The 12570-nt window shown below is 40.0% G+C and overlaps 1 long non-coding RNA gene across 2 annotated transcripts in view; it reads right to left on the bottom strand.

The window, feature by feature from the left end:
- LOC144683048 (uncharacterized) overlaps positions 1-12570 on the bottom strand; it is a 55385-nt gene that overhangs the window by 21514 nt on the left and 21301 nt on the right. The window contains exons 2-3 of one of the 2 annotated variants that reach the window (XR_013577166.1): positions 9997-10128; positions 8606-8730 (exon numbers count right to left, since the gene is read on the bottom strand). This is a non-coding gene — a long non-coding RNA (uncharacterized LOC144683048). Of the gene's footprint in view, positions 1-8287; positions 8731-9996; positions 10129-12570 lie in introns of those variants that run through there. The other variant, XR_013577165.1, reaches the window with a different exon arrangement.

Raw genomic sequence — 12570 nt, 5'->3', positions numbered from 1 at the left:
TCAGTCCGTTCTTCCAAGCCATTAATATAGATGTAAATGGTGGAGACACTGATCCCTGTGACATTACACTGGCTACTGTTAGCCAAGTTGAAAATGATCCTTTATCCCAACTTTCTGTTTCCTGTTGATTAGTCAATCCTCTATCAATGCTAATATGTTAACCCCAGGGGCTCTTGTGTAGTAACATTTTATGTAATAATTTATCGAGTGCCTTTTAGAAATCCGAATACACTACATTTAGGTAATAATTTTCCCCCTGTCGGGGGGGTGGCGAAGTGCAGGAGTGGGTGTGGGCAGGCAGGCGCACCTCCGATCGGCGCCCCTGATTAGGGGCGCACTGCCATTTTATGTGGGCGGGCCAGTTAAGGCTGGCCCAGCGTGATGTCCGTCAGAAAGTGCTCCCTGTGCAGGCGGGGGGAGGGGTGGGGGGGTGGGGGAGGGGTGGGATTCCCCCAGCCGAGAGCCGAAAGTGCGCACTGATTTCCCTGAGGCTAAGTGCTGCCTCAGGGAGATCGGTTCCAAATTTTAAAATATTAAAGAGACAAAAACAAAATTTCCCTGACATGCCCCCTCATGTGACACTGTCACATGAGTTGGGACATGTCCATCACTTTTAGTGAAACCTTTATTAAATATTTTAAAACCCTCATGACACCTCATCCCGCCCATGGATGAAGTTTCATGCTTTTTCTGAAGCCCGCCAGGGCGCCCGGCCTGCCCGCCAACCCTAAGGTTGGATGGGCAGGTCCATTAATGATGTTAAGTACTTTTTAAATGGCCTCAACAGGCCATTGACAGGTCGGTGGGCGTACAACTGATTCAGCTGCAACCCGCCGACCTGAAAATGGAAATGACGCAGGGTGACGTCGGGAGTTGCGCCAACGTCAATTCGCGCCATTTTACGCGTCGGCGAGCGGGTTCCGCCCCCCGCTCACTGACCAGAAGATCCTGCCCTTAGTGTACCCCCTTTATCCACTCTGCTCATTACATTTTCAAAGAACTCTAAATAAATTTGTCAAACATGATTTCCCTTTCATGTTGACTTTGCCTCATTCCATTATGATTTTCTAAATGTTCTGCTACTACTTCTTTAATATTGATTCATGCTAGACTCCACTAAAAGCACAGATTTTAGCTGCTTTCTTTTATTTCCATTTTTGGAGCCTTTTCTGGCTCGGTGTCATACTTTGTTTTGTCATGCTCCTGTGAAGCACCTTGGGATTGATTATGTCAAAGGTGCTTTATAAATATAAGTTGTTGTTGATGCATTTGGACATTGAGCATGACAAAATTCCTTTCCAAAGAGGAGACATATAAATTTGCTAGAAAAAGTAGCAAGCCTGAGGAGTGGGAGCAGTTTAGAATTCAACAAAGGAGGGGAAAAATAGAGTATGAGGGTAAACTTGCAAGGAACATAGAAGCAGACTGTAAAAGCTTCTATAAGTATGTAAAAAGAAAAGGATTAGTGACGACAAGTGTCAGTCCAAAACAGGAGAATATATAATAGAGAACAAGGAAATGGCAGAGCAATTAAACAGCTATTTTAGTTCTGTCTTCATGGAGGAAGACACAAATAACCTCCCAAAAATGCTAGGGAACCAAGGGTCTAGTGAGAAGGAGGAATTGAAGGAAATTAGTATTACTAAAAAAAATAGGAGAAATTAATGGGACTGAAAACTGATAAATCCCCAGGGCCTGATAATCTACATCCCAGGGTACTAAAGGAGGTGGCCATGGAAATAATGGATGCATTGGTTGTCATCTTCCAGCATTCTGTTGATTCTGGAACAGTCCTGGCAGATTGGAGGGTGGAAAATGTAACCCCGCTATTTAAAAAAGGAGGGAGAAAATAGGGAATTACAGACCGGTTAGCCTAACATCAGTAGTAGGGAAAATGCTAATCTATTATAAGGGATGTGATAACACGACATTTAGAAAATGGGATTAGGCAAAGACAACATGGATTTATGAAAGGGAAATCATGTTTGACAAACCTACTGGAGTTTATTGAGGATGTAACTAGTAGAATAGATAAGGGTGAGCCAGTGGATGTGGTGTATTTGGATTTTCAGAAAGTTTTTGATAAAGTTCCACATAAGAGGTTAGTCTGCAAAATTAAAACACATGGGATTGGGGGTAATATATTGACATGGTTTGAGAATAAGTTAGCAGACAGGAAACAGAGTAGGAATAAATGGGTCTTTTTCAGAGTGGCAGGCATTGACTAGTGGAGTACCACGGAGCAGTGCTTGCGCCCCAGCTATTCACAATATATCTCAATGATTTGGATAAGGGAACCAAATGTAATATTTCCAAGTTTGCTGATGACACAAAGCTTGATGGGAATGTAAGTGGCAAGGAGGATGTTAAGAGGCTTCTAGGTGATTTAGACAGGTTGAGTGAGTGGAAAAATACATGGCAGATGCAGTATAACATGGATAAGTGTGAAGTTATCCACTTGTTAATGAAAACTGTATGGCAGAGTATTTAAATGGCGATAGATTGGGAAATGTTGATATACAAAGGGACCTGGTTGTCCTTGTACACCAATCACTGAAAGCAAGAATGCAGGTGCAGCAAGCAGTAAAGAAGGCAAATGGTATGTTAGCCTTCATTGCGAGAGGACTTGAGTACAGGAGCAAGGATGTCTTACTGCAGCTGTACGGCACCTTGGTGAGACCACACCTGGAGTATTGTGTGCAGTTTTGGTCTCCTTACCTAAGAAAGGACATAATTGCCATTGAGGGAATGCAACAAAGGTTCACCAGGATTGGCGGGATTGTCCAATAGAGAGATTGGCTTGACTAGGCCTACATTCACTGAAGCTTAGAAGAATGAGATGGGATCTCATTGAAATGTATAAAATTCTGACAGGGATGGACAGACTGGATGCAGGGATGATGTTTCCTCTGGCTGAGGGGTCTAGAAAAAGGGGTCACAATCTCAGGAAATGGGGTATGCCATTTAGGACTGAGGCTAACTCCTTCATTCAGAGGTTGGTGAACCTATGGAATTCTCTATCACAGAGGACTGTGGAGGCCAAGTCACTGAATATATTTAAGAAGGAAATAGATAGATTTCTTGACACTAAAGGCATCAAGGGGTATGGGGAGAGAGCAGGAGTATGGCATTGAGATGGAAGATCAGCCATGACCATATTGAATGGTGGAGCAGGATCGAAGGGCCGAATGACCTACTCCTGCTTCTATTTTCTATATTTCTCCCCCATGAGATCAGATAAGATAACAATACATAGGGAAAGTGAAACAAGTGACATTTTATTTTAGCAAAGACTCATTACAAGTCTTTTGAGGTAATTATTACTGAACAATGTAAACGTCTGGAGCTTAGTGCAAAACTTTTGATAGCATTTCTGCTTATTAGCTATTTTTCTGCTTTGCAAATTGTCGTAATTTTAAAATGTTTCATAGTAATAAGATTATTTTGCATACTTTAGAATGCAGGTAATGTATAAGTACAACACCAGACTCATGGAAGACAAATAGTAATTTATAAATATAACTCTCAATAATTAACGCAACACTGCCTGGCCCTGTTTATTAAAATCCTTCAGAAAGGCCACTGAAGGCCACATGACAACCCCCCCCCGCCCCCCCACCACATCACCACACACACACACACACACACACACACTTGGTCAATGAACGCCCAGGGGCATTATAAGCCATGTGACTGTCAACGGCCATGCAAAATAAATATCAACTTGTGCTTCTTTATTGGTTTGGATAAGAATTGTTGGGTAGTTTCACATTTCCACTAAGTGGGTGCACGTAACAGATCTTTACAAGCACTTAATAAGCTCTGTCTCCAAAGGCAATTGAATTTTACAATTGCTTGATGCCATCTAAATCTGAACACACCATCTACCCACAAACAAGATCTTTGCTTCATAACCTTTTAAACCTTGAATGAAAATTTAAATGAAAACATTTTCAAGAACTCTATGAACCCTGGCAGATTGTGTTAAGTCATTCAATTTCTTGCGATGTTGCTTGATGTGGAAATGTGCTGTTAGCAATCACAGCCTCTGCAACTTCCTTCCACACCAAGTGCTAACTTTTCTAGGTGCCCTGCACTTAACGTTAGTAATAAGCTAGTGATACTTTTCCTCCAGTGAGATTGGGTTGAGATCTTATTCACTAAAGCTATGATATCTATACTCTCATCTGCCTTTCCCACTACCATCTTCTTTTCTGTAAGCAAGTAAGTAAATAAGTGCTTTTCAAAAAAGCTGTCAGTTTTATTGAGCTCGTCTTTTACAATGCACTTACTCATTTATTTTAAAGTTTTTGAAAATGTTAAAACTTTTCAAATTATGTCAATGCTTTTACAGTTTATAAAAGTTTTCAAAAGATTTGAAAGTTTATAGAAGTTTTTAAATATGTTTAAAACTTTTCAAATTTATTATAAAACACTCACTGCTCTTCAGCTGAAGAGTGCCCAATAATGGCGTGTCTTTGCTTTGTGCTTCACCAGGGTCATGGCTTCACCCAGAATGTGGTTTGCTGTGGGGTCTCGCTGTTCCTTGTGTCAGTATGCCTTGCTGCAGCTAGAAGTTAAAAATCTTGTTCCATTACGTGAGTGCAAATTTTTCGCATGGTCAGTGACGAACGCTGTCGTTTCACCACTGACCGCAAAATCTTGGCCATAAATGTGCTAGTAATAGAGATTAAGTATGGAATTGATGGCCCTTGGTATTCCTCATAGTAATTAAGACATGATATGATTGATGCCAGAATATGTAATGTAATATGTGACCTATCAATATTTTTATCTAATATGATGACATGTTGCACATGGATCTAATTTTTGTAAATCTCTTGACCCTGATCCCTCATTAGTACTCACATTGGAGAATCTGGGTGTGCTGCACTCAATCAAAAGTAAAGTTCAATCTAGATTTCAATATTTTACGAATAATTTACTGATCGTATTGAACATGTACAGATAGTATGTAGATTTAACCAGCTTTGACTGGAACCCTTACTCAATGCTGCACTTATATTTTTCAAACTGTGCTTCCATACCTTCATTTAAAGCTTTCTTCCTCTGCTTGTGTGACTACTATTGTCTAATTTTATTTACAGTAATAAATAAGAACTTGGTTAAAATAATCAGCAACATACCACTTTCATTATTCCCTATTTCCAAATGGAGAAGTCTAGGTGGTGTGGAAGATAAGATGGTCCTGAGGGTTCAGCATATTAAAAGCTGCATCACTTGTAACAAAGGCTATGCAAAGTACCTATAGGTATGGACCACAGAAGTCGGCTCTGTAGTGATAGGAGTTCTGGCGCTTTGGGTGTTTTTGTGATATTGCTTTGTAGTGCATGTAGTTTAACATGCTGATTAACATTCTGCTGAATATGTAAATAGTTTGTTATGCATTATTACAGGAAGTTGACGTGTGATATAGTAGTTGGAGCAGTGTTGATCAGGAGTTCTCTCAGAATTCTGTTATTTCTGTTAAGAGCCAATGCCACAACATGGTGGCAGTGATTCATATTTAGCAGCAGCGATCACGAAGCGGTGACATTGTTGGGCAACAGGAGTGGTCATAAAGCCCGGGATAATACTAGCAAATGGCTGGAAGAAGCAGTGACAGTGAAATTTGGGACCCGGTCTGAAAATCACCCTTGACAATCGGTACTCCAAGAACATGAGTAATTAATTGGGTGGTGGTGGGGGGGAGTCAACCAGAAAGGAAGTGTTCTGGCAGAATCAGACTGTAAAAGTCGGCCTGAATTGGAGCTGCAAAATTGTAGATCCATTGAGCATTGTGAGTTTTTTCCCCGCTAATAAGAGCTCTGTGAGCAGAGGCTGAAAGCCCATGGTGCAGCCACAGGGCTTGGGGTGTAACAGAGGTCCAGTGATGCAAGCACAGTAGAACTGTACTCTTTTTTTCTCCATTGAGGAACAGCAGTTTAAGGGGAATGTCTTGGGAAAAAGAATTCGTGAGAAGCAAGGAATTTTGACGCCATGACAACAAAATATCAATTATGAATAGGAAGGCTCCAGACATCCTTAACAAATTCAAATTGTTTAGACAAAGTATGACCTTCTTAGATCTTGCAGTCACAGAGCCTGACGTGAAGACAGTAAAGATAAAGATAACAATCGCCAATGGGTGTTCATCACACCAACTCTTCTGGACTGTCAAAAGCAGACCAGAAGAATCATCTGAACTCTGGACAATGCTGGAAGATCATTTAAGAGTTAAGGTCAGCTTCAAATAAACTATTGTCCAGTTCATTAGTAGATGTCAGGACAAAGGCAGAGATTGAGATTTTTCTGATTGAGAATTGTGAGAGAATAATGGAACTGGTATTCGTATCAACCCCAGTAGAGGTGTTCCAAAAGGAGCTGCTTGATACGAAAAAGGGGCACAACATTGACAATCTACTTAAAGATGGCAAAAAATACGAGGCTATAGCTGGGAGCGGACAATGTATGCAAGCACTTGGAGCAGCAACAATTATAGGTGAGGTAGCCAAGGTACACAGACAGGGCAAGTAATGTGGCAAATGTTGCCTAATACATCGTCCACGTAACTATCATGCATTTAAAGATACCTGTAAGGTAAAAAGGCGTGTGATCTAAAGGGACACTAGGTGAGATTGCATAGAAAGTCTGGCAGTGAGGAAGTGGCCAGAGATCACAGCAAGCCACCAATCAACAAAAAGCAGAAGCTGCATAGCGGCAAGATTAAGAAAGTGTTTATCAAATACCAGTTCATGCACAGGCATGTCTACGAGATAGGCAGAGGCTTAGATGGCAAAGAAGGCAGTGAGAGAGATGAACATGCTCAAAAGTGTACAAGCTTTCCATATAGTGATTGTTGTGCTGCATGTGGATGCAATCACCCAACTGGAAGCTTTCACCATGGTTGAGCTCTTATGTCCTAATAAAAGTGGCCAGGACAACCAAGACTGAAGATAGACACTGGGGCAAGTGCCAACATTTTACCACTGTGGATACTCAAAGACATGTACCTGGGAGCCTAATTTACAACCAACAAGAGCTAGATTCATTGGATATAACAGTTTGCTAATCTACTGCATGGAAGTATTGACATTGAAGTGCAGACTAGCAAGTTCTGAATACTCACCACAATTCCTGTATGCTGTTAATACCAATTGACCCACAGCAGCAAGACTACCATCATGCAGTGAACTCTGGATCATGACGATTCACAAGACTGTAAAGAACCAATGCTAGATAGTTAAGACAAATGTGACCCTACTGAGTTTATTCACAAACTGTAACAGAAATATCCAAACAGGTTTGACACCATGGGCAGTTTTATATGAGGCACCATTCTTCACCTGAATGATGACGCAATTCCTTACACAGATTCACCACAGAAGTGTAGTGTCCATATAAAGGATAAGTCAAAGACAAGCTTGACACGATGGAATGACAAGGCAGGCAATGTATACAAGTACTTGGAGTAGCAACAATAGATGAGATAGCCAAGGTACACACCTAGGGCAAAACATGTGACAAATGCTGTCTAATGCATCAGCCACATAGCTGTGCTGCATTTAGCGATACCTGTAAGATAAATAAAAAGGTGTGTGATCTAAAGGGACATTGGGTGAGATTGCATAGAAAGCCTGGCAGTGAGGAAGTGACCAGAGATCACAGCAAGCCACTGATTCGCTGCATTCAGCAACACGCAGATTGGTGTAGCTCCATAATCACTGTGATTAAGAAAGATGGTATCATCAGAGTATGCTTAGTTCCCAGAAGATTAGGGACATAGGAAATAGAAGCAAGAGTAGGCCTTTTGGCCCCTTGAGCCTGCTCCGCCATTCATCGACATCATGGCTGATCTTTACCTCAATGCCATTTTCCCTCACGATCCCCATATCCTTTGATATCTTTAATATTTAGAAATCTATCCATTTCTATCTTTAAATTGAACACTCAAGAGGTGTATTCACAAGATGCCTACTCTGGAGGGGCTCAACCCAAGGTTTGCTGGGACTAAGTTCTTCTCGAAGTTGGATGTGAAGCATGGATATTGGTCAGTGCACCTGCCTGTGGAGTCATAGGAACTAATGATACTCAGAACATGGTTTGGGAGATATTACTTTCTATGGTTACCATTTGATCTGCTCGTGAGTCAGGACCTGTTTCAACAACATATGGATCGCATTACTGACAGTGTTCCTGTGTTTGTATTGCAGATGACATAGCGGTTATGGGGTGTACCAAAGATCAGCAGGACAAGAATTTTCACATTCTAATCAAGACGGTTAAAGAAAAGGTCTCATCTTTAATAGTTAAAAAATGTTCCATTCTTCAGTGCACTTTACCCTGATATTGAAATATGGCCAGATCCCATAAGCTCGAGGATGAGCAATTAATGCCTACTCCTCAAGATAAAGGAGATTTATAGTGGTGTTTTGGCCTGTTTAATTTCTTAGCAACATATATCTCAAATTTATCTGAGAAAACAGATCACTGCGCAAACTCTGATGAAAGATACACTATTCTTGTAACATGAGGATCATCTACATGCTTTTAATTCATTAAAACAGTCACATTCTGACATTCTGCTGAAGTATGCCTACAATACCATGACCCAAGGAAAGAAATTACACTCAAAGTAGATGCTTCACAAAAGGGCCTCGGAGGATATCTGTTGCAGGAAGGTAGACCAGGTGCGTTCGGTTCCAAAGGTTTGTCAACCGCTCAGGCAAACTATTCAAACATCGAACGAGAAACATTGGAATAGTATTCGGCATCACCAGATTCCACACAGATCTATTTGGCAAACATTTTGTTGCTGATACTGATTACAAGCTGCTGGAAATTATTTTGAGAGAGCCACTCACCAGCGTGCCACCTCAACTCCAAAGACTGTTAATCAAAGTACAGGGGTGTGTAAAAAACAATACCAAAGTCCAGTACAAAGCTGGAAACCTCATGGTTATGTTTGACACATTGTGTAGGCTATCCAGCTCCAAGAAGACAGAAGATATACCATTGGATGTCCAAGTGGATGGAGTGGATGTGGAAATAGAAGATATGTACAATATTGATCTAACGTGATTTAGACAAGACAAACGTGAGAAGCTCCGGACAGAGACTTCCAGAGATCCTGCCCTGAGGGCATTATGGCAGATCAGCAGTGAATGGCTGGATACAGTACAAAGGGTTCCCATGGACCTCAGAACCTTTTGGCCATATCGTGATGAAATTGACATTTCAAGCGTAGTCATTTTTAAGGACAGACAAGTGCTGATATCTGAAGCACTTTGTCAAGATATTCTTACCCAGTTACAGCAAGGTCCCATGGGCAATGAAAGAAGGAGATGACTTGCATGTGGAACAGCTTATTGGCCAGGCATCAATGATGACATCGAATGAGCTTTGAGGATATGCGACCCATGTTAGGAGCATTAGCCTAGTCAACAAAAAGAGTCACTTCATCCTCAGGATGGTCTGTCACATCTGTGGACAAGACTAGCTACTGACTTATTTACTGTCAGACATGATCACTTCTTACTTATCAACTACTTCTCCAAATTTCCTATCATTCTCCATCTGAGGGATACACCAAGTGCATCAGTGGCAAACAACAATGTCGCAGTTTCATTCTTTTTGGTTCCCTGGAGGAGATAGTGTTGGAAAATGGTCCGCTGGATAGCAGTAAACCCTCCAAGACATGTATGCAAAGTGGGCTGTAAACAACGGTACGTCATCCCCGCACTATCTGAAGTCAAATGAGCTAGCAGAAAGGATGGTGCAGATGGTATAGTTTTGAAATGGAAGACCAGTCAAGATATTCAAGTGCAAATGTTGCAACTATGAGCAATACCACTGGATATCAGATTACCATCCCCAGCCAAAGTTATGGATGGTAAGTCAGGACAATTCTTCCAAGTCATCATCTGATCACATCATCATCAATTCAAGAAAAATTATTTGAAAAACTAGAGAAAATGAAAATCATACATGACAAACCTGCTGATGTGGAGTTGCCTCCTCTGCATGCAGGGCAAGAGGTCAGAGTGATTCACCCGCAAGAGAGGACATGGTTCTATGAGGAGGTGTCAAAGATCTCTCATGAGCCATGGTTATAATGAGGTAACCAGCCTCAATGGAGAGATGTTGAAGAGTAATAGGTGTCAGCTGAGAGAGTTACCCAAGAGCATTATGCCTAACAGTTCTGTAGAGTCAAGAATGACTACACATTCAAGTTCTGAGAGTGGAGTGAAGGGAGATGGCAGGCACAACACTTGATAATTGTCAGCCTATACCTATGAGTCAAGAGAAAAGAGTTGACAATTCCGGATCTCAGCAAAGCTTCACTGTTACCAGATCAGGTCGAGTCAGCAGACAACTCTAATTGGCTAATCGTGAACAAACTTGGATCCCTTTCTGAGGCGTGCAGCCACCTAACAGTGCATTCAGCACATGGCTGCACCAGGGATCAAAATAAATTGTTTTTCGAGGTCTGTTTTTGAAATTTTCTCAGGGTTGCTTTTTAATTTTTGTGAGCTACATTTGGTTTTCAAAGGCTCCATTTTCATTGTCAATAATTTTTTCGTGATGCAGTCACATGGTAACATTACCTTCTGTACTTGTGTTGCATTTTTCAGGGTTTCTTTCTTTAGATAGATAAGATAGTACAAATACCAAGGACTGTACATATATTATGGTTGATTTAATACTCTAAGACTAAAATAATGTATATCATATTAAAGATAACCCCATGACACAATTATGGAACAGTATTAATTTAATTCACTTGGAAGAATTTCAAATTTGTGTAGTAATCCTAATATCAAATTCACTTTGAAAAGTACACATCCCTCATAGTTTAATTACTTGAATTGATTTTGAAGGCTCTTTATAAACTTTATAAAGTGCACTGAATATTGAATGAAGCAATTTAAAAGGCTGGATTTGCCTTTTATTTCATATATTCTGTTCCAATACCAAAGAAATTTTCATGGGGCCACAATTTGTATTAATGAGACTTCACAACTCACTTGATCTGCTTTTTCCAGATTACCAGCTCTATCATCTTCCCATTAACAGTATCTGATTGTCTCTTGAATGAAGCCAATAACAAGACCTAAACAGGTCTGTGTAATAAGTCATTGCAGCTAGGTAAGAAGGAATACTTCTTGATCTTTATGCTAAGTTTGTCCTTCACAAACCTGAACCTGTGCTATTTTGCCCTGCTGTGCTAATAGATCCTTAAATATTGTTTTGGTTTTACTTGAGCATTGTTCACTGATTTTTAAGAATGCCTCAGTGAAGTGATAAAAGTATTTCCAAAAGAGAGGAAAATAGACTTTGGAGAATGGCAGCAGAGTCATCAAAGTCAGAACTGAAGTAACAAAGGGAAGTAGAAAGAACGGGTGCGAAAGATCAGTTAAGAAGTATGATTGCAGACTCAATTAATCAAGCGTTAATTGTGTCACAAAACTATAATAAATTTCATAACATTATTGTGTTTTATTGTAAAGTAGATTTATGGGTGTGAGTGTAGATAGTTCTGTTTGTGATTTAATTAAATTAGAGTCAGATAGGCTGCAAGCTTGAAATTATCAAAGTGTTAGGAGCAAAAGACATTTGAAATTCTGATGAGTAAACATGGATGAGGTCTTAGCGTGCAGGGTGTGCAGGAAATTTGCATTTTTAGATAAGTGAAGGGGATGTTTGGGTTTCAAAGGGATGGTAGGATGTTTTCAACTAACAAGATAAATAGGGCAAGGTTATTATTTATTTTTTCCCAAAAGGCACTGACCATATTGGCAACGTGAAAGATTTTTATATTACGGTAAAAGTGTATTTCCAGATTAAAGAGAGAGAAACATATATAAAGAAGGAAGGAAAGTGATGCTGTGGAGTCATATAAGAACAGAAAGGAGTATGCAAAACAACCCTGGGGAAGCCTCCAGCCATGTTTGCAAAAGCCTGCTGTGTCTAGTAACTAAAGTTGGAAAAAATCCTTTGGAATTCCACTGTCGAGTGGGTGTTGTGGTAATTTTGCTGGCTTGCTATTTAAATTTAAAATCTGTTTTGGACTGTTGCCTTAAAGGATGTGTGTAGTTTGGAGACAGTTTAATTAGAAATTTTGGGATTTGTTACAATATTAACTGTAATCTTATGTATGTGCTTGAAACATTTTTTGGTAATAAATGTTTTAATTTAGTTTTTAAAATCTCTAAAGTTGTTTGTGGACTCATTACTTCTGAATTCAGTGCCCAAATCTTTTCATAATAAATACAAATTGTAAAACCGTTGTGATAGTGTGGCCAAGTTTCCCTTGTGGGTTTGGACCACTGGCACACATCATCTGCCACGTCATAACAATTGCTCCATTTATATTTCAATCTGTGTTTTTTAAAATTCATTTGTAATGCATCAGTGAGTCAATAAAAATGCAAATATGTTAAGATCTACATTTTATTCAAATAATTTGAGTTTCTGTTGTAGAGAAAAGGAAGTTTACAGCACAGAAAGAGCCCATTTGTTTTGTCATAGCTGAACTTGCTTGTCACAGCAATTCAAAATTAATCCTGC

Source organism: Cetorhinus maximus, chromosome 1, assembly GCF_964194155.1.
Source record: "Cetorhinus maximus chromosome 1, sCetMax3.hap1.1, whole genome shotgun sequence".
Classification (NCBI taxonomy): Eukaryota; Metazoa; Chordata; class Chondrichthyes; order Lamniformes; family Cetorhinidae; genus Cetorhinus; species Cetorhinus maximus.
This window is presented reverse-complemented; position numbering and strand designations above follow the sequence as displayed.